Raw genomic sequence first — 21,428 nt, forward strand, 5'->3', positions numbered from 1 at the left:
GCAGCCTGCCACCACAGTAGCAACCCATGGAAAAAAAAGAGGTCTCTCTCGAATTTGGGAAGTTCTTCTAACCACACTCATTTTGTTGATCCCTGCACCACTACGAGTGTGGGTGTTGTAACCAGAGCACAGAGTTGCAGTCAGGATGAAGTGTCAGCTCTCAACACCCTCTCGGTTCACCCTCTGGCAGTAGCTGATGCCTTCCCTCTTTTCCTGCATCCTGGGGCTTGTCAAAGCCTGCCCTGGATTTCACTCACTGTCTCATGAAAAAACGTAACCCAAGCAAAAACAGTGGGCAGCTTTCTGCTGGAATGCATTGAACCTCCTCCTGCAGGAGTCAGAGGAGCAAGGGAAGTGAGGGGGCTGCAGTGCAGAGGAAGGGCCCCAGAGGGGAGCAGGAGCACAGGGCATTCCCCACCATCCCTTTGGCTCAGTCACAAAGGTGTACTTTCACCCTGAGCAGCAGCTCCTCAACCTGCCCCTGCCGAAGTGCAGCCTCAGCTCTTTGACCTTTGCAAAGGTAAATCTTGCAGTAATGAGTGTGATTTGTGGAGCACTGTGTCCCAGAGTGTGATTTGTGGAGCACTGTGTCCCAGCCTTGGCCCCTCCCCTTGCATCGTCCTGCTGCTGCCCGAGCTTATCAAATATATTCTTTTATTACCTCAGGGCATAAGGAAGTATTTTATTACTTGCAGAAATGCAGAGATTGCAGCCTGTTCCCTACAGCTTTTCTCTGAGCAGCCAGACCATGTAGAATCTGGCCCAGCCCCTGTCCTACATTAAGCCCCTTCAGCCCCACAGGCACCCCCAGGGTTATTGGGAGCTCCTTGGAATGTCATTGGCTGAGGTTAATTTTCACAGGCTGCCCTTGCAGTAGAGGCTGAGTGCACAGGATCACAGAATCATGGAATTGTTTAGATTGGAAAAGACCTTGAAAATCATCAAGTCCAACTGTTAACCCAGCACTGCCAAGTCCACCACTAAACCATGTCCCCAAATGCCACATCTACACAATTTTAAATCCCTCCAGGAGCTGGTGCTGCAGGTGGACTAAGAATGAGCAGAGGGAGAAAATGTTTAGTATCTGTGAGAGATAATTTTCATTAATTTCTGGAACATGCATCTACCAAAAGATGGCAGCAAATCTCCTCATATGGAGTTGGGCATCAGTGTCGTCTGCTCTCTTGGGCTCTATTTTTCCTACAGGTTATGAACTGTAGATTATCCTGGGGGGTGCCAGAAGACCAGGAGGATTACACTAGATGTTCTCAACAGAGAAAATCTGTCCTTATGACTTCAGTTTAAATTTTACAAATTCCTTCTACAGTATAGGAAATCTCCAAAATGCTCTTAATTCAGTTCCCTCTTTTATTTTGGCAGTTCTCAGTTTTTAGTGATGCTGCAGTTTAATTTATTTTAACAGGTGAAAATGGAACATAAGGGAATGCATCATAATAGATTTGACTACCAATAATTCCACAAATAGTTCACATACAGACCCTGTCTAAATGTTCCTTTTCCATCACAGGCTTTAGGTCTCTAGCACTCATAGCAGTTTGTTTAACACCAGTTTGCTGATGAAATCTGGAATTGCCCCATCTTTCATTACATAAATCTGCATGTCAGTCACAGAGGATTATTTTTAACCTCTGTTCTGCATCACTAATGGATATAGCCATGACCCTGATTCTGATACTATTCATACCAAATTAGCTGGGAACAAACCAAGGTCAGTAGAGTCACTGCAGGTACCAAAATGTGAGCTCTGCTCAGCTCAGGTGACAGTCCTGGGGCTGGGCTTGCAGCAGCTGTGCCCTGTGCTCCCCTGCCAGGACACGGCTTTGCAAAACAAACCACAAAACAAGTGTTTTATTGACAAGTTAGTGGTGGGAGACATGGAAGGATCAGCCCTTCTGCATTTCAAAGTATGCCTCTGATTCAATTTCTTCATAAAATGGGACTAGTAAATACCATTTTCATTAATCACTTTTACATAGCCAAATTGTGCACAACTGTCATTGCCTCCCAAAATAACTTACCTGCCTAAAATAAAGCTGCGGGGAAAAAAATTGCAGCTTGTGAATTCTACATGAACAGCTAAGTCTAATTCTACTGCAGTTTCATTCCTATCACATAACATGTTTGAACAGCAGAAAAACTCATTAGCCAGAGATCCAAGATGTATTTGTTCAATAAAGTTTGATTTGGCTCTCTTTAATAACAAAAATGTTTTCAGCTTGTTAACCTAAAAGGAATCCATTCATAATCAGTCAAGAACATGCTGATGGAATCATAAAATAAGCAAGGATGCCTCGCTGCAGGGTATCACACTATGTAAATTTATCTTCATGCCTCTGACACTTATAAACTCAACCCAGGCTGTGCTGCTCAGAGCCAAGCCCTTGCTGCCTGCTGTGCCCATGTCAGAGACAGGTTGTTTCCACTGCAGAAAACCCTGCACTGGGGATGCTCACACAGCTCTGATGCTCCATGGAACATATCTGTGTCAGAATAAACAATTCTTACCTGGGCCAGTGTAAGTGGGCTGCTGCTGGCCTCTACAAATGAGCTTTAGCCGCTATTTATTAGCCCTCTCACACTCACTCCTGTCACTGCTATCTCCTTCCCCATTCTCTCAATGTGACACAAATATCTTTAAAACACTTTAGAACAGTCGTGTAGTATTAATTGGTTATTTTCACAAAACACAGTATGGACCAACTAATCATGTAAGTTATCCTTGAGAGTCCATAATCTCTGGGCCAAGAGGGTGGCTGTGCCAGCCAGTCGGGCTGCAGCGAGGACAGGCTGAAGCTACTGCAGCTTCACACAGGGGGAGGGACCAGCTGTGGGCTCTGCTCAGAAAGGTCCTTGGTTGTTCCTATTCCCATTTGTCCATTCTACCACCTGCCTGGAGTTTCCAGGCTACTTCAGCTACTTAATCAAGAAGGTTGTGTTCTGCCCTAGCCAGATAAATCAGCCCAGAGCCTGGTTTTCCTCAGCACAGCAGGCTCAGTCCTTCATGATGCTGAAAAAAGCACTAGAGATAGTGCTGGAGGGAAAAGAGGTTATTAATGGAATTCTGTGAATGGATGCTGATCAGCACATTTCTGGGGTGAGAGAGCCTTGTTCAAGCTTCTCTTCTGGCTGCACCCAAACATCCTTCATCAACACGGTGGGGTGAGCTCTGGCAGGAGAGTAAAGCCTGGTTCAAAACACTGAAGGAAGGATTATTTACCATATATCTTGTGAAGTAGCACCCAGCAGGCTGGGCAGTGATGGGCACCCCTGACCAGTGTGCTACCCCAGTACTGGGCCACACAGCCTCAGTGGGCTTGGGACTGGCAGGAGTGGGGGGCACGGGTGTGAGAAGCCCAGAGAGGGCTGTATTGATTATTGAGGAAGAAAGACGAAAAGCAGAAAACAAAAGGGGAAGGCAATAGAAGCTAAACTCCCACAGCTCCTTTTGATCTTGAAAAATAACAAAGAGATTGACCTGACACTATTACACCCCTCGCTCTCTCCCTCTGGGTTACGTTTTTATTTCCCCGAACCAGTAATGATCAAAGCCAAGAGCCCCTCCATTGCTGTATATTTTCCTTTTCACTCCAAACAAAAGTTGCAAAGGCTGCAACACTTTCTCCCAGGCCTGTCCCGGACCAGTGGTCTGCTTCAAACAGAGCTGTTTGCAGAAGCAGCAGCTCCCATGGTCTCAGTAACCTCATCTGCACACTGTGGGGGCAAAAAAGCCCCACCCAGGCAGGGGAGAAAGAAAGTGATACACACCCGCCTGGTGGGGTGCAGCCTGTCAAAACAGATATCATGGCTTTTACAACTTGAGTTGTTTGGGACATGTAGAAATTTGCCATGTCAGGTAAGGCTGCACCGCCCCCTCCTTGAGGCCAGAACATGAACAATATACACAGGCAGATAGTGAAGGGGCAAGGGAGAATGGGTTAGAACTAAAAGAAGAGAGCATTAGATTAGATGTTAGGAAGTAATTCTTCCCTGTGAGGGTGGCAAAGCACTGGCACAGGCTGCTTAGAGAAGCTGTGGCTGCCCCATCCCTGGAATTGTCCAAGACCAGGTTGGATGGAGTTTGGAGCAACCTGGGATAGTGGAAGGTATTTTTGCCCATGGCAAAAATAATGTGAAGCCTTTAAGAACCCTTCCAATCCAAACCATTCTATGATTTTATGACATCTGTAACCACAGGGAAGTGGTGAGTGATGCAGAGGCATCAACTGTGCCATCATTGCAAGGAGCTGTGCCTGCAGGTACCGAAGAGACTTTAGAATCATAGAACCATTTTGGTTGGAAAAGACCCTTAAGATCATCAAGTCCAACTGCACTTAACCCAGCACTTCCATGAATTCTTCAGAGAAAAAAGAAGAAAGAGAAGAAAGAAGCTGAAGTCATAACCTCCTAGCATACATTTTTCTGCCTGTATTGAAGAATGTTTCAGCCCTCTTCACTTCTCAGACAAAAATCAAACCCAAAATTATCACAGGCCACAGCATTTTCTAAATATCACTATTATCTTGTCTTGCAAATAGCACTAGTGAAGCAGTGAAGATATGGTATGGCAGATAAATAGGTGATAAATGCATGCCAAGAAAAACATTATTTGTAGTCTATTTAAATTCAGGAAGCATTGGTATTAATCCGGCAGATAAGTTTCTACATTGTGGTTACAGAACTGCAGACACAATTATTAGCTGTTACATAGTATATGATATAGATACATCAATATATAGATACACAACTTTTACTTGTCCAGGACCCGACTGCTGAATAGAATTGGAAAAAAGTCATTGAGTCACTGGGAAAAAATTTAATTGAGTAAGGGTCAAGCAGTGGAAGCTGCAGTGATAGGCAAGAGAACTCAGAGAAGGAAGAAGCTCATTGCTGACTGTCAGCATAATCATGGCAGGAAGATTTGTGGCCATGTAAAATGGTCAAGGAAAATTCACCTTGGCAAATAGGAGCTGCTGGAGCTGAGGGCTTGCTTGTTTCTGCCATCTTCACAGATGGAGTTTAAGTACTGGAACACTTCTAGAAACAAACAGAGACTTGGCAGCAAAATATTCACATTGGATTGACAATCACAAAAAAAAAAAAAAAAAAAAAAAAAAAAAAAAAAAAAAAAAGGGAGGGGGGAATGGTTCAGCTCTATTTAAATAATTATCTTATCAGGTCATATTCAGGTTGCCTGATCAAATAATCCTGCAAATACAGATGTGTAACACTGTTAAAAAAAAAAAAAAAAAAAAAAAAAAAAAAAAAAAACACTAAGAACATTTGTTCTTCAGCTGCAGTGTTTATTCTGCACAGTTAAACCGAAGGCATGAGATCAAATCTAAATGTGGTTGGGTTATGTGTGAGCATCCCAGCCTGAAATGCAGCTGTAGCTGCAGTATCCAATGAAACAGAATGTGTGGGTTTAGACTACAGTTCTTTAAATTCCTCCAGGTAAAACTGACTGTACAGAGAACTTCTCACTAAGCACTGTGACAGCTTGTTTCTGCTGTTGCTGAGTGGATACAACTGAGATTAGCACTGAAGGAGATAGTGCAAATCACAATTGGACTTGGAAAAATAGAGTAATTTTACCTATTTATGTAGTGTAATAAATAGGGTCCATTAACCATTGGATATCCTCAATAGGAGAGACACAGCCCTACAGCTCTTCCCTTTGAGTTTCTTCCCATAAGAGCAAGGGGAATCTCTGGTTCAGGGAAGAAGAGCCCTTGCCAATGAGCTGCATTCCCTCAGTACTGCAGAGAAGCAAAGCCCCCATGGAGATGGTCAAAGGGGGCCAGTGGGTCCTTCCCACCTCACTGAGGTTTTAGACTCATCCTTAGCATTATACAAGAACAGCCAGAGTTCTCATCTCCATTTCAAAATACATGTGTTTTCCTCTTCAAAAAAGAAATCAGAATATCAGAACTGGCCAACAACTGACTGACAAGAACAGTAGGGTCGTGATAGCAGAAATTTGAGAGGAAGGACAACACGGTCAGGACCCTGCAATAGAGAAGGTCTTTCACAGCTCCTCAAGCAAGTCTTGGCATCAGATTAAAGCTGGGTATCGAGTGCACTTGTAATCCCATCCCTGGCAGGAATGGCAGGGATGCATTAGCACAAGAAAAATTGCTGGTTGTGATAGAAGATGGGGGCTGCTCTGGGAAAGAGAGGTTGTTTTTTCTGGAAGACACAAGAAGATGGCTCAGCTGTGAAGGAGTATTCCTCAGAGGGCACAGGTCCTGCTGGGGGGAGCAGGCTGGGCTGTGCTGCTGAGAACATCTCTCACCAGACCCCTTGGAGAGGAGCTCTTTATGATCCTTACAATTCACATTTTCCAGCCAAGGATGTCATGGAAAAGTGCTGCCTGGGAGCTCTCCTTCAACCCTCTTTATGCTTATAGAAATGCCTAAAAAGAGATTTATTCCTAGAGAAATATTTTATAGAGCTGGTGATGAGCATTGCTTGTTGACTTGAGGTCATCCCACTGAGCCTTGCAGGGAGAGCAAGTGGGTGACTTGTGCCAAGAATCCTTAAAATTTCTGGTTTGGTGTTTATATTTAAAAAAAAAAATGCAGGTGCAGGGTGAAATTGGTGCAAAAGATCTTACAAATTAAGTCCAAGTGGGAGAGGTGAGGAGGAGACTTCTCTTCCAATTCAGAGGCAAAATCAGGGCAAAATCTCCCCCTACTTGCTCAATCACAGGTGAGCAAAAGTTTAGATGCCTCACTGCACTCAGCTGAGCTCAGTGCAGCCTTCCCATGGACCCCAACAGAGTTTGGAGCAGAAGGGATTGTTTCCTAAGCACAAGCCAAACCATTACCCAATGTCTGGCACTTCTGCTGAGGCTGGGTACAGCCCATGTCCTGGGAATGCAAACCTTGAGAGTTCAGCTTTCCTTGCTGTATTCAGCATGGATAAAGTCCAGAGAGCAGGACAGTAACAGCAGCTTGCAGAGTGTCCTGTAAGGGTGTGAATTTCCTCTTTTGGAAGAAGCTCTGTCCTTTGATCTATTCCACCTTAGAGAAGGAAAAGGTGATTTTCCTCTTAGTCCTGAGATACATCAGTCACCATGTGGAAATACCCTTAATCATGAAAGAACAAGGCTGAAGTTGACAATAAACCCCAGCTCTCTACACATACCTGCACATACATCAGCCTCTATTCCACTGACTGAAATGTGTGGTACTATTTTCTGTTCTCTTTTGATCAAAGTGTTTTATTTCTGTCTGTCCAAAAGGCTCTTTTTGATCTTTGGCCCTGTACTTTGATTGAAAGCTTTAGTGAAGGAAATTCCTCCACAACTCCAATATTTGGCACGCCAAGCCCTGAACAAGGCACCCAACAAACAGAATAATTCCTCATGACACAGGTCCCATTTGGCAGCAGATGTTAACAGAAGCCCAGGGTACTTCAGGAGCTTGTTTGACATTTGGTTTTAGCCACTTCAGGCCATAATTTAGATGCATGTCACCCCTGTAGTGACAGCAGGGGGACAGATATCTCAGGGGAAGGGCCACTGAGTGGGACAGCCACCACCCTGTTCCCTGCCAGCAAAGACCATTAGACCACAATTATTCTGCTGTTCTAGGCTTTGACTGCCAATATTTTTCCAAGCAGTTATGTATACAAAGACAGAATTCATAAAATATTATTTAAAGCAATCCTTTCTAGAAAAACAGAGCTCATTAAATACGCTAAGATCTCTTTATAATTTTTTTTTTTTCATTTATTATATGATACTTCTTGGGTTTATATTTCATTCTCATGAAGGATGGCAAAGTAAAATCTCTATCCTAGTCCATCCCTGGGATGGAAAGGGCAGGAACAACGAGGTGGCAGAACCACATTGTGTGGTATTTAATGGGGCTATAGGGCAGGTTTGGATGCATTAGATGTATCCTGCTGCTTAAGCAGCCACAGAAGTATAAAAAAATAAAAGATTGAGGGAAGAAACCTCACTGCTAGGTTTATCTTCTGTTAGTCAGACAAGAACAGCTCACCTGTGCCATCTAGTGATGCTGCTGTTCCATATATTGGGAGTTCTCCAGGCAGGACCAAAAACAATCAGCAAGGCTGGAGGGCCCATAGTCACGAGGATGGGCAGCAGCAGAGCTGTACAGGCAGCCCTGTCTGACAGCCCCTGGCTGCTGCTGCAGCCCTCTCCATGCACAGGCTTAGGATTTTTATGAACCCAGAGCCAAGAAAAACCTCAAATTTCCCAAATATAGTAGCAAGGCTTGTGTTCAAATCCATATATTCTTTTGTGCACATGTACAAAAAATACACTTGGTAAATGGACTGTAACTAAATAGCCAAGGACTAAATAATAACTACTATATAACTAGGTTGACTAATAACTTGGAACTAAATAGCACCAGTAGAAGGCACCAGTAGAAGGCACCAATGCTTAAATCTGAAGAAAAACCAAGATTTTAAAAACCATGCTAATTGAAGATGTCCTGGGATCATGATCAGAGCAGATGGGCAGATCAAAGCCCTGGCATTGCGTAGGATTTACAAGGACAAAGTACCACAGGCAGCAAATGAAGGGCAGACATTTACCATTTTAATTACTGGAAGTGGGTTTGAAGGGCACTAACTGAAGGAGGATGTGGGAATAACCATTCAATTAAAAATGGAAATGCTTTTTGCCTATGTGCTTACTGCTGCATTTGTCACTGGGATGGAGAACAAGTTGTGTGCAGTTTCCCATCTGAGGTGGGGAGGAAATGGGCCAGAGCCCCAGAGCCAAGAGCCTCTCCTGTGCCAGTGGGCTTGAGGGCATTTTGTGTGAAATTGGTGAGGGCTGGAGAGCCTTGGCACTCACCGCTGAGTGCTGGTGAAGAAGCCTTTCCTCAAGAGCTCAGTGGGGTGAGCAGCTCCAGAGCAGCTCCAGCAAAGAAAATGAGGTGAGAAGGGCAGGATGGAGAGTGACCAAAGGCTGCAGATCCAGGTGCCTCCTAGGGAGGTTTGCTCAGACTTCACTCCATGGCTGGGCTGGTGCTGTCACTCAGAGCAGTAACACACTGAGGGCACAGGGACTGACAGCCCAGGCTCTGCTGATCCCAAACACTCATTAAAGCTGTGACACAAGTGTTTGGTGTCCAACTTGTCCAAAGAAGTTTCCATATTTACCAGTAACCTCTCTGTCTTTCATACTTCCATTTACCCTCCTTGATTGCAGAATATTTTCAACCTTTTTCAAGGCAATTAAATCTCACACAGGATGGTTGTAGCCACCTCCTACTCCAAGAAATACCTTTCAAAGCATGAGATTCAGGGAGAGGAAGGGATCAGTATTTGCCTTCAGTGTTTTCAGGCAGTCCCCTGTTGGAAATCTGCTCTCTCACAGCTGTTTTCAGCCTCTCCAAGAGGTTGGCTTTCAGGGATATTGAATCTCAGGGATGTTACCTGACTTTTCCCTTTGCTGTTTCAAGTCCTGCATTATGCAGGTCTGCAATATGAAAGACACCCCAAGATCCTTCCCAAACTGTTTGATCCCCTGCTTCTTCGTTAGTAAGATGAATGGTTCAGCTCACTTTCAACCCCCAAGTGATTGCCCTTTTCCCTGAAATAACTACTGATTTTATCTCTCATTTCCCTATACACCTACTCCCATATTTCTTTAAGTTTATCCCTGAAAGCCCCGAGTTTTTCTTGCTCACTTTTCATGGCCTGCAGCTTTTCTTTTAACATTAAGAGCATTGTTTCTGGCAAGACATTAAGGTGCTCATCAGATGCCAACATAAAAGCCATAAATAATACCCCATTTGCATTCATATTTTGATAGTCCCTCCATCTCTTCTGTGATGGTGTCTCTCCCTGTCTGCATCCTCTTGGCTCAGGCTGTGTTTCTTCACCCAAGCTGGGATCACACCTTTCCTTTTTCCATCATGGATTATTCCACCTGTGACAGTTGTCCATTCAGTGCAGCAACAAGGGATATTCCTTCACTTGGACTTCAGCCTGTCTTCTTCACTTTTAAAAATCTCATCTCCTGGAGAAGGTCATGGAGGTTTTGGTTACCTGCAAGCTCAGAGATCATTCCTCTTTTATTTTGCATACTCCCATGAAAGGGTGCTGCTGCTCTCCAGCAGTGGCTTGTGTTCCTCCAGCAGCCATGCTGCAGGGACATTCAGCACCATTCTGAGTTAACTGCAAGGTTTTAAATGCACCAAGTGCATGACAGCCTGGCTCCATGTCCACAAACACCCACCAAGAGGAGCATTGCTTGAACATCTTCAGCTCTGTACAGATCTGGCTTCAGCAGAGCCAGGTCCTTTTGTCCCCCTCCCCTTGATTTCAGATCTGTCCTCTCCCAGGTTTCAGCACCTGCCATGTTCCAGCCTAGGATATATCACAAGAGACAAGATCTTAGTCTGCTTTTATTGCTGAGTTATAGGAAATGCTTTAGAGCAGGCAAAATAAGATCTCTGCTGGAGAGTGAAAAGGGATTAATGGAATGGCTTCAAAAAATCTGTGATTACCAGCTGATTTCATTAGGGCTTGTCTCCCTTTTCAAATAAATTTCAGGAGTTCAGCCACAAGACTTGAAGTTTGAAGTGCAGGAATGGGATCAAGAGCAGCCATAAAAATAAGCAAAGCCCTCAAATGTTATGGCCAGCACCATGTATCTTGCCAATTATCAGCTTTTTCTGCTCTAGGGAGAAAATATCACTCAGCTTTACCTTTTCTGCCTTCCTTGGGGAGATTGGTTGCATAACTCTCCTTCTTCTTAGTAGTTCTTAGTAGAGGGAGACATGAATTAAAGAAATTAAATCATTCCCATGTTAGGATCAGTAAGATTTGCACCACCAGCAGCATACATTTGATGGATATCCCTGTAGCTGCTCTAAATTTAATCTTACAATTCAGAGATTACAAGCTAGAAATTCCTCAAAGAGTAAAACTCCCATTCATCAGTTCCAAAACCATGGCTGGTGTTTTCCAGGTTGCAAACTCTTCCTTCTTTGAGTCTGCAGTGTGCAGGGGAAGAAGGAAGAAGGAAAGAAAAAACTTAATTCACAGTGCACCTACATTGTTCTTTGAACCCCAAAATGGAAAAGGTTGTGAACCCAGCACAGATAACACACGTGGTGTGTGATCATTAACACTTGAATCCAAGTTTAACCTAACTTAGGTCTGTTTTGCTCTTTCTTTTAGTTCCTTTGGCATAAACAAGCTCATCTGGAGCAGCACAGCAACTCTGAGGTTGCCCTATTCCTCCCACCCAACTACCCTTTCTGTCCAGCTCAGACTCAAGGTACAGTGGAAGCTTTTGAGCTCTGCCACATCCCCACTCTTCACTCCTCTGCCCACACTCAGCCAGCACACAGCAGTGTTTAACCAGAGACGATGCCATGAGCACAGCCCAGGCTGAGACTGAGCAGCTGAAGGGCTGACAAGAACCACACAAAAATTCCCCAAAACCTCTACAAGCCATACAACCAGCAGAGCATAAAAGCCAAGGTGCAGAGCACTGCTCTGCTTGCACCCAAGTAAGTCACAGGAGACATAACACAAGGTTTTCCCCTTTATGAAAGAAGAATCACTTGCTCTTTATGTGACAAGGAACATGCAGTGGGGGCAGCTCTTGCAGCCTGCTGTGCAAAGTCACACTCGCAACCTTTTTCAGAAATGGAGTCATATGAAAACAAAGGGGCTAAAACCTTTAAGCTTTATGGAAAGGAGTTGGGGTGTTTGGGAGATTGTTTTTTGTTTGTTTATTTAAGTCAGAAAAAATATTTTGTTTTAATGATGGCTGTTTAATGGGTTTCCTGATCAAAGGCAGCAGTATCTGGGCAGAGATCACTTATGAACATCAGGTCTCTCCAGCCCCCAGATAATGTTATTGCATTGGTGAAGTTTTCCTCAGGCTGAGCCTGCCAGCCCTAACCACATGAACTGTCTGGCAGAGGCATGATGTGACTAACCTGGATCCAAACCCCTGGTCTGGGACAAAGGAAAAGGATTGGTGCCAGCAGGGCCAGAGGAGGTCAAACATTAGAGCTGGAACCCTGCTGGCCAGTACCCTTGCTGTTAGAGTTGGGATTTTTTTCTGGGTTAGTCTGATGGTCCTACAAGATTTAAAGGCTCTTTAGTTCAGCCTCCCATCAAAAAATGACTTGGTGGCAGATTTTGCCCAGTCTTTCAAATTTCCCCAGTCTCCTAAGGACTCCCAAACATCCTCTAATACCTCTAAAATCAGGGGAATCAGTCATAAAATCTTACTCCTTCACAGTATTAAAAGGAAGGGACAAAAATTTCTGCCTCCAGCTCTTTGCTGGCCTCAGCAATTAATGCTCCTACGAGCAGGAACAATGGCTGGTTGAGCTGGGCAGAGATGGAGAGAGCTCTGGAGGACAACACTGACAGCAGCACATTCCAGGCTGTGAGTACAGCACCATAAGGAGGCTTTCCAAAACAGGGATACCAACAAGCTGCACCAAAGTGCCCCCACATTGCCCAGCAGCACCACATAGTGTTACTTTTTTAATTTTAATTTTAGTTTTCTTCTAATAGGAGCAAAATTAATTCTGTTACCAACAGCCAAACTACATGCAGCTACCTCTGACACTGGCAAAAACCAACCTTGCAGTTCTTTGAACATTTGCTTGGCAGCTTCCTGAAGCATTTGACCTACATCTTCCTCCTATTCTTCCTTTTGCTTCTGTATATTCAAAGTAACTGCTTAAAGTAGTTGTTTTTCTGTGCTTAGCAGTAATACAAACCCTAATGATATGGAGAAAAGCCTCACAGATCAGTCGTGTTCAGCCCATGACATCTGCCACACACCTTATTTATAAAGCAAATCCTCCTTTCCCTTTAGAGTAGCTCATGGGTTGCTGAGGCCCTTTTAAACTGCACTAGTCAGACTGGAGACCTCAACTGAAATTTAAATGGTCTCTGCAGGCTGTAGGAGCTAATGAGCAGTTTCCACTTGATTTGATCAAGAAATATTTAGGCAGAGCTGGACACATGTTTCATCAGGTCTCTCCCCTGGACAAGGATGGTACCAGGTACCCACTTACCACCAGCTCCTGGGCTGTTCCTTCTCCCCTCTATCCCAAAAAGACCCAACAAGCTGGGAAGGAACAAGGTTTTGCATCAAGTACTGCTGCAGTATTGGATACCCTTCCAGCAGCAGCAGGGTGGAATGCTGTCTGTGATGATCACACAACACTGCTGCTTGTGTCAACCACTGCACATCAGCAAAACACACAACTGCACCATGGCAAAACCTGCTTCCCACATGCTGCACAAGGAGCAGCCTTTGACAGACTCCCAGCCAGGAGCCTGCTGGTGCTCCCAGTGTGGGCTCCCAGAGCTGTTTACCCGTTACAAGTAAGCAGTTTGCACTAATGGCATGCATGGCCTTAAAGAGCCATTAAGTGTTAGAGAAGCATTTGAGCTAATTAGCAAAATCCACATCAGAAAGTACAAGTTCCTGGTATCCTTCCTGTTTCATTATGAATACAAGATCAAGAGTTTAAAGTCCAGCCTTTAAAAAGTGACCAACACCTAAACACCTTGGCAGTCTGGCCTCAGGCAGTTTGTGTGGGGCTGTGCAGTCCCAGGGTCAGAGCCAGGATCCTTTCAGAAAGACATTTGCTGCAAATTCTGGGTTTGTTCTTACAGACACAAACCTCCTGTGACCTCAGTAGCAGCCCCATTTGCTGATACACAGAGAAGTGACCTTAGCAGGTGGCAGAGCAGGGTCACAGAGTCTAAGAAAATGAGATTTGATCTTCTGAGCACACCTGAGAAGTCCAACCCACTTCCACTGCTCAAACAGCATGACTCAAAACTCATCCAGGGACAGAGGAGGGATTTAGAACAAGAAGGGCATGATCTTTTTACGTATTTCTCTCAAGCTACTTCCACAAGATTGAAACACCCGATACCACAAAAGCCATGAAGAGCCTTTACATATGATGGGAGAATGATTCCCATGAGAAGATCGTAGGTGTGGATACTGCCCAGCCCAGACACGTCTTCTAGGTCAAGCAGTGGGTGTCATTGCCTGTCCAGTAAAGGTATCCCATATTCATACCAGCCTTCAGCTGTGCATGGCAAAATTCTGCCTATCCCATCAACTGACCACCTACGGAGAAAAGGTAAAGTTTCATCACCAGCACAGAGCGACACTTTTGGACCCTCCTCTCATACACAGAAGTGGCAGGAGGGATTTGTGCAGCTGTTTCTGCAGACAGAAGCAGGAGGTTGGCTTTAGCCAAGCAAGCACTTTGCTATGCCAAGAACCTTTTCATGTGAAATTGATCATATCAGTTTGAACTCAAAGCATGGTGCAAGAAATGTTGGTTTGGCGATGAACTCTTTGTCAAGTTACTTAGTATTCAGAATCTTGGACAGGACAGACAAGCTAGAAACTGCTTCTAAAGAAAAATATAAAGTGTCACTTTATTTTGATGTTTCAGAAGCTTTTTTTCAAGAGAGATTATTGAAAATACACTCTTCAGAAATACACTGGAAATACACTTGGAAATACAAACTCTTCGGAATTCTTTTTATACTTCACAATTTCCTGTTTTGTGAGAGAATTTTGGTTCTGTTACCCAGCAAAACAGATAAACATCCTTGTGCATCTTGATCACCTTGCCAGAGCATAGGAGTTTCCATGGCTGTAAGCATAAAATCAGCATCCCTTGGGAAGTTCTTCCAGAGATTCTGACATTGTGGTAATTACATATTCAGTAGCCACACAGCCAATTTGATCCTCATCCATGTACTCATTAAAGCTTCTAGTATGAACACTGGATAAAGCAGAGGAGTAGGATTGCTGCAGTTTTAAGTAGTTTTCTTATGAAGGATTATTTCACAGGTATCCTTAAAACTGGAATTTAGGTAGTTCTCAGTAAGACCTCTACAAATCCCCTGATTACTTGCTCTTTGCTGACTTTCTCACTGCCAATAATTATTGTGGTTTTACCCGTCTCCCAGCAGAACCTTCCTTACTTTCCTAATTAAAATTCCATTGTGGGCATCATCTAAGAACTCGCAATCCAAAAACTCAGGCCATTGCACAAAACAGATCCAACTCATCCCTAATGTAAGCCCATTGCAATGAAGTCAACAGCTACACCCAAAACCAAAGAACCAAAGCCTGTGAATAGCTCCTGGGCTCCTCCGACCTGCCTTTCTCCTACTGGGCTTGCTCCCTACCAAAACTCCCTGGGACTTACAGCAATGTAGTTTTCAACAAACTTACCTGGGCTTTAAAGATCTTGTTTTAAGGACACATCCTGATGTTTCATCTGCATTTTGCTTCTCCCTGCCCTTAACTGCCACTCAACACACTGCACTAATAAATGGTGGCATCCCTAGTGCTGAGTCCCACCAGCATCACAAGCCACGACCACCTTAATCATCTCTTGGCTAAGTTTGCCATATTTTGCTGGTTTAACCTTTCTTCTCCAACACCCCAAATATTTCTGCCCTTCTCATAAGGTTTAATTAGCTAAGGAAAAGCTCCAAACCCCAATGATGCCCAAACCTGAGCACAGCCACTGATGAGGAATATGTAACATCATGTGGTAGTGGGTAATACCATGAAAATGCCCATTTGTCTGGATAACTGAGATTCATTCCAAATTCATGCCTAACATGGAAACTAACACACCACCCTAATGCCAATTATTAGCTTCAAAGGCAGCAGCACAGACTAATGCTGTAGACAGATAATATCAGACATCCCTATATTAAACAAACTCAAATTATTTAATTTCATTTCAGATTCACCTAGAAAATTCTGTGTCTCCCATATTATTGTGCTGGTCCCCCCTGGGAATGGGATCATCTGTGTTCACCCATCCTTGTTCCATCCCAGATGTCATTGCTGTCCATTTCCAAATGTGGGCTGCTGGTACCACACCTTGACCAACAGTCAAGGCTGTCAATGCAACATATGCTAATAGCAGCTCCTGACTGTATTAAGGTGAAAATTAATCTCTTGGGGAAAAGTTAATAATTAATTTCAGAGATTTAAACCCCCAAACTGTCTCTCACCCAAGTTACAGTGGGTACTCCTCTGATTTTGTATTAATAAAATGAGCATTAAATAAGTTTAAAGTGATGTGGGCAGTAAAGTTGCAAGATATCTTCTGGTTCAATCCAATTTTAACAAGAGATTTTATTTTATTGTTTTGTTTAGGAGCATTTCAGTAGCTCTCAGGGAGTTTTAACCGGCTTGCTTCATGGAATAACTGATTGCAACATGTGCTGGGTACTTTGTGGATGACAGGCAGTCTGTACTGACTAATTTTTGTAGGTTCTGTTGGAGAAACCACTCAGGTCAGTGGGAATTATCCAAACAAACTGAAACCAGCTGTTTGTGCAAGACTTTCTATGGGCCTAGCTCTTTTCAAGATTTAAGTCGAATTTGCTCAACTTCCTGTCAGAGGACCAGATCTTCTCAACTACTTGTGTTTCTGGATCTGTCTGTTCTGTGAACAAAATATCCAGGGACCTCACTCCATGATGAGCTACATGGGATGATGAGGAACCATGCTGGAGTCCTACATGAAGTCCTACTCCAGATGGGTTATGTGGAAATGCAAGGAAGGAGTATAGTGCAGTTAAAAGAGAATATCTGCATAATGCATATTTACTTTTCATTGCCAAGAATAAATTCCATGAATATTTTTAGGTGCCTTTTCCAAAGTCTCTGGGTTATGTTCTTTACAAAGTGACTTTCAACACAATCTTGTGCATCTGTTTTCATTCATTAAAGAGTTTGTTTCCTCATATGATAAAAACAAATCTGGCAGATGAAATATCTGTGCAGAGCAATAGTAGTGCCAAGACATCATCAAGGCTTTTGCAGTTTGAGGCTGGATCTAGACCTCACAAAATATTCCACAATCTTTTCTCCTCTTTCTCAGCTAAAATTTCATTGCAGCAGCTGCAGCAGTGCCTTCAGCATCCAAATTCTGAGAAGAGAGTGCAAATTCATGGGCATCTCCAACAGGATGGAGGCAGAGGGGTAATACCTCCATAAATTTTTGAATCAGCTATTCAGCTCCCCCATGCCAAAGCACTGGTTGTAGGAAACTCTCCTGCCATGGGGATGAAAGCAATGCAGCCCTATAAAAACATTACAAGGTTATATATAAAGTGCTGCAAAACTATGGAGTTTTGTTTATATTCTCTCCTGATGCATCCTGTAGAATTCTGTATGAGTCTTATTCATGCAATGGTTGTAAAGCCAGCAGAATCTTTATAGTCATATTCACTTTCTACAATTCCCTCCGGTACTTGGATGTCAGAGAGATTCTCAGGGGTTGCAGTGTATATAGGAGTGGCTGAAATCTCTGGATGCCTCTTCTCATGTTATATAAATCTTTACCTTTAAGGGCTAACTTGGAGTGAAACTCACCATTGGACAGTCAACACAAGGGCTGCATTTCAATTAAATTCCCCTTAAACTGTGAAAAGGATATTTATTGTGACTTTGGAAAAGCAGCAAATTTCACTCAGACAAAAGTGAAACCACCAGGTAAGGTATGTGCAATATATCACCTAGACCAGCCCCTGGAATAACTGGGGAATGTTTCCCTTCTTCTCCCAAATTGTGAATTGGTATTTCCATTGTTAATCTAATGTCTTTCCATCAGTTACACAGCCACTTATGTTGGGTTTGTCCATATATTTTTGCTGGAGTTTCTAGAGGACTCTCAAGGAACTACTCAGCTTTGTCCCTTGGACTCATTCTAGAAGGGATGTGTAAGAGGAATATTTTCATTATGGGGAGTTCCCTCTATTAAAACCCCATGAAGTGTGAAGCCTAAATGGATAAAGCCACCACTTGGAATAGTCACCAAGAGAACAAATTGTAATTTGTTATTTGAAGATCAAAGCAAAATGCACATTTTCTGGTTGATAAAGTTGAACTTTATACCAGACACTGAAACCAAGAAATACCTGCTCCTAAACAGGGAGCAGAAGCATGTTGTGCAACACATACATCCAGTGGGAAACAACATGAATTCACAGTCCAGAGACACCCACAAAGTGCTCAGAAATAAATCATTCACAGAATTGATTCTGGGGACAGTGTGGAATAAGGAATACCCTGCAAATAAATGAAAGGACCTTAGTTAGGCACAGGCAGGAGCCTTCTCCTGGAGATGGAGAGGAGAGCACACCATGGATCTGCCAGCCAGGGCATGCATTTCCTGGCCATGGCACCTCACCACAGGGCATGCTGGACCATGCTGGACCACACAGAGCTGTGGCACAGGCTGCTCCTTCCTTGGAGCAAGAGCAGGAGAGGAGGCAACTGCCCATTTTCAGCCAGGTTTCAGTGTCAGCACAGACACACCCAAGCCCTGCCTCAGCACAGGGTCAAGCACTGCAGGTCTGTGCCCAGTCTTGCAGACACCTGGGTTGTGATCCTGTCCAGGACTGCTGCTGTCCAATCAGCCCACTACCTTTGCTCCCTCCTCCTTTTTAATTTCCCAGTGAATTGCTGGGAAGTCTTTAAAATACATCAGCTCCATGCAGGTTATTTTTAAGCAAACAATTGGCAAAAAAGCTGGAGTGCAGTTTAATTGGTAAGCCAGGATTTGGTCAGTATGAAATCCTATCTCCAAGTGTTGGGACATTATGGGGTTTTTTCTCCTTCATTTCACAAGTACTGTGGCAAGAAATCTTTCTAAAATCATAGAATAGTTTGTTTTGGAAGGTACTTTTAAAGATTACCTTCTTCAGTCTCCTACCATAGGCATGGACACCTTCCCGGCTGCTCCAAGACCCATCCAGTCTCATCTTGTGGATCCACAGCTTCCCTGGACAACCTGTGCCAGGGCCTCACCACCCTCAAGAGGAAGAATTTCTTCCTGATCTAACTCTGCCCTCTGTCAGTTTGAAGCCATTCCACTTTGTCCTGTCTCTCCATGCCCTTGTCCAAAGTCCCTCTCCAGGTCTCTGGAGCCCCTTTAGGCACTGGATGGGGCTTTAAGTTCTTCCTGGAGCCTTCTCCAGACTGAACAGTCCCAGTTTTTCCAGCCTATCTCCAGAGCAGAGCTGCTCAAGCTCTTGGAGCATCTTTGTGTCCTCCCTGGTCTCACTCCTGTAGGTCCACACATCCTTCTGATGCTGGGGGTCCCAAAGGTGGAAGCAGCACTGCAGGTGGGGTCTCAGGGGGACAGAGTGGAGAGGTAGAATCACCTCCCTTAACCTGCTGATCAAATTTATGATGCCACCCAGGGTACTGTTGACTTTCCAGGCTGAAAAGGCACATTCCCAGATCATGTCCAGCATTTCATCCTCCAGAATATGACAAGAAAAAAAGTTTTGTCTGTTATTCCTTATTTTTTGGTATTCAGAGATCAGTGGAGAGAATGAATTGTGGTTTTCCTCCTTGGGTTTGGGGTTTTTTAGTTGTTTTGGGTTTTTTTCCTCAGTCCTAACTGATCTGCAGAGCACCACTACACACACTGTTTTCCATGATCCAAACTTGAAAGTCCTATTTCTGCCAGTCCCAAAAAACATCCCCTTATAACACCCAGCTGAAGGCATGTCACAGCAAAACGCATCTCTTAACACATCTTTTGACAGAAAGGTTTGTTATGTGAACTCCAAAGCACTTGAAAACATTTTGCCTTCACAGATCTCAGCAGGAGACACCTTATTTTTGTTTTCACATCATAAAATCCTGCCAATTATTTTTAAACAGAAAATAGCCCAATTAAGAGAATGAGAAAGGAGGAACCCAAAGACTGACACATACGAGTTTGACCCACACTGTCAGAACTTGCATTTAATGGTTGAGGTCCATTACCCATTTGTGCAAGTCCTGACCGAGCCCTTTGTGCTCCAGCTCTCCCAGAGATGTACCCTGGCTCTGTGGTAATAACAGCTCAGCTGAAACTGAGCCAAAGCCCCAAACTTCCTTTCACAAAAGATGCAAAAACAGATTCTACAGAACACCTGTGTAAAGCATTATACCCCTTTTGCTTTGCTTTTCTCATGGGGTGTGAAGGCAAAGTTTGAGTCTTTGTTTCTCTATAGATGAATTCAAAATGCACCAACTGGAGGACTCACAAATTCAGAAGCAAGTATCAGAGCAGGCTTCTAATTGCTCTTTTGGACAAAGTCAGCAGAAGGAGTTAGTGGATCTTTCCCTGTAATAAACATGGTTTATTACACTGAGCAGAAAGGATGGCTACAGAGAGAGATCAAAGCCCAAGCATTATACACAGACATTAGCTGAAGGTTTATCATACCTGTCATGGGATGCAAAATCATGTTCCTGTGGTCAGTGGAGACCTCATGACCTCTCACAAGAGTTGACCACAGAATCCTGGTCAAAAGCCAATAGCTAATTGCATTTTGGCTTTAAGCACCCACTGCTGTTGAACCAACCAAGGGAATCTCTGATTTTGGGTCTACCCAACCTCACTGCAGTTGGCTTTCAGTAGGGAATGGTGCAAAGGGCCAGGATCAGAATTTATTAGATGATTATCAGCAATTTAGGTATTCAAGGCAACCTGTAGGTAGATTTGGCCCTTCCAGAAACAAAGCTGCAATGGAGGGTGAACATGCCTCAATTGCTGGGTGAGCATAAGCTCCCATTCTGCACAACACCCACAACACTTGGGATTGCTCCTGTAGATAAACTGGCCTCCATTTGCTGCCTTTTAATCAGGACTGGGCTCACCAAATATTTTAACTGGCAATACCCCAGAAGTAGGTTTCCTGAATACAATCACTTTCTTTTTTTAAAGTGTGTCAATAAAGGGAAAATGAACAGTGAGTTGTTCTTTGAAGCTGAGATTTCGAGGTGAATAAATATGAATGTGCTATCAATGCTGTTAAGACACATTCCTCCCAAATACCGTGGCAACATAATAAAAAAAAAGTCCATTTTCAGGGTCCCCACACCTTCCCCATGAACAGGACTCATCCCCTCCCTACACAGATGCCCAGTGTCTTTCCCAGGGCAGGACAGGAGAGAGGAGGTGCCCCAGGGAAGCTTTACCATGGACTTCTACCAGGTTGTAGTTCCACCTAACATGCTGCAAAACCTCAGCATTAATAGCGCAATATAAAGTTAGTTAGCACCAAAACTCTTCCTATATTTGCACACATTCCACTGCAGCTGAAGAGAAAATAATGTATATTCTGGAAAGAAGAACTGGCATTTACTGGTTTGGGCCATTCTTAGAATAAACTTCCAACAACATATCCGACCCCGGCAGTAACACTGTGAAAGATCTGGCCTTATAAGTCATATATATGATATAGCCATAAATTCATAATAGCTCAACTCTTATACCTTAATTCAAATTTTGACCAGAACTCACACAATTCTTACAGCAGTTTGTATCATACAACTGTAGAAGGAGCAGTAGGTATCTACAAAGAAGCTATATGCTGTT

This window comes from Zosterops lateralis (genome assembly GCF_965231275.1).
Source record: "Zosterops lateralis genome assembly, chromosome: 14".
NCBI lineage: Eukaryota > Metazoa > Chordata > Aves > Passeriformes > Zosteropidae > Zosterops > Zosterops lateralis.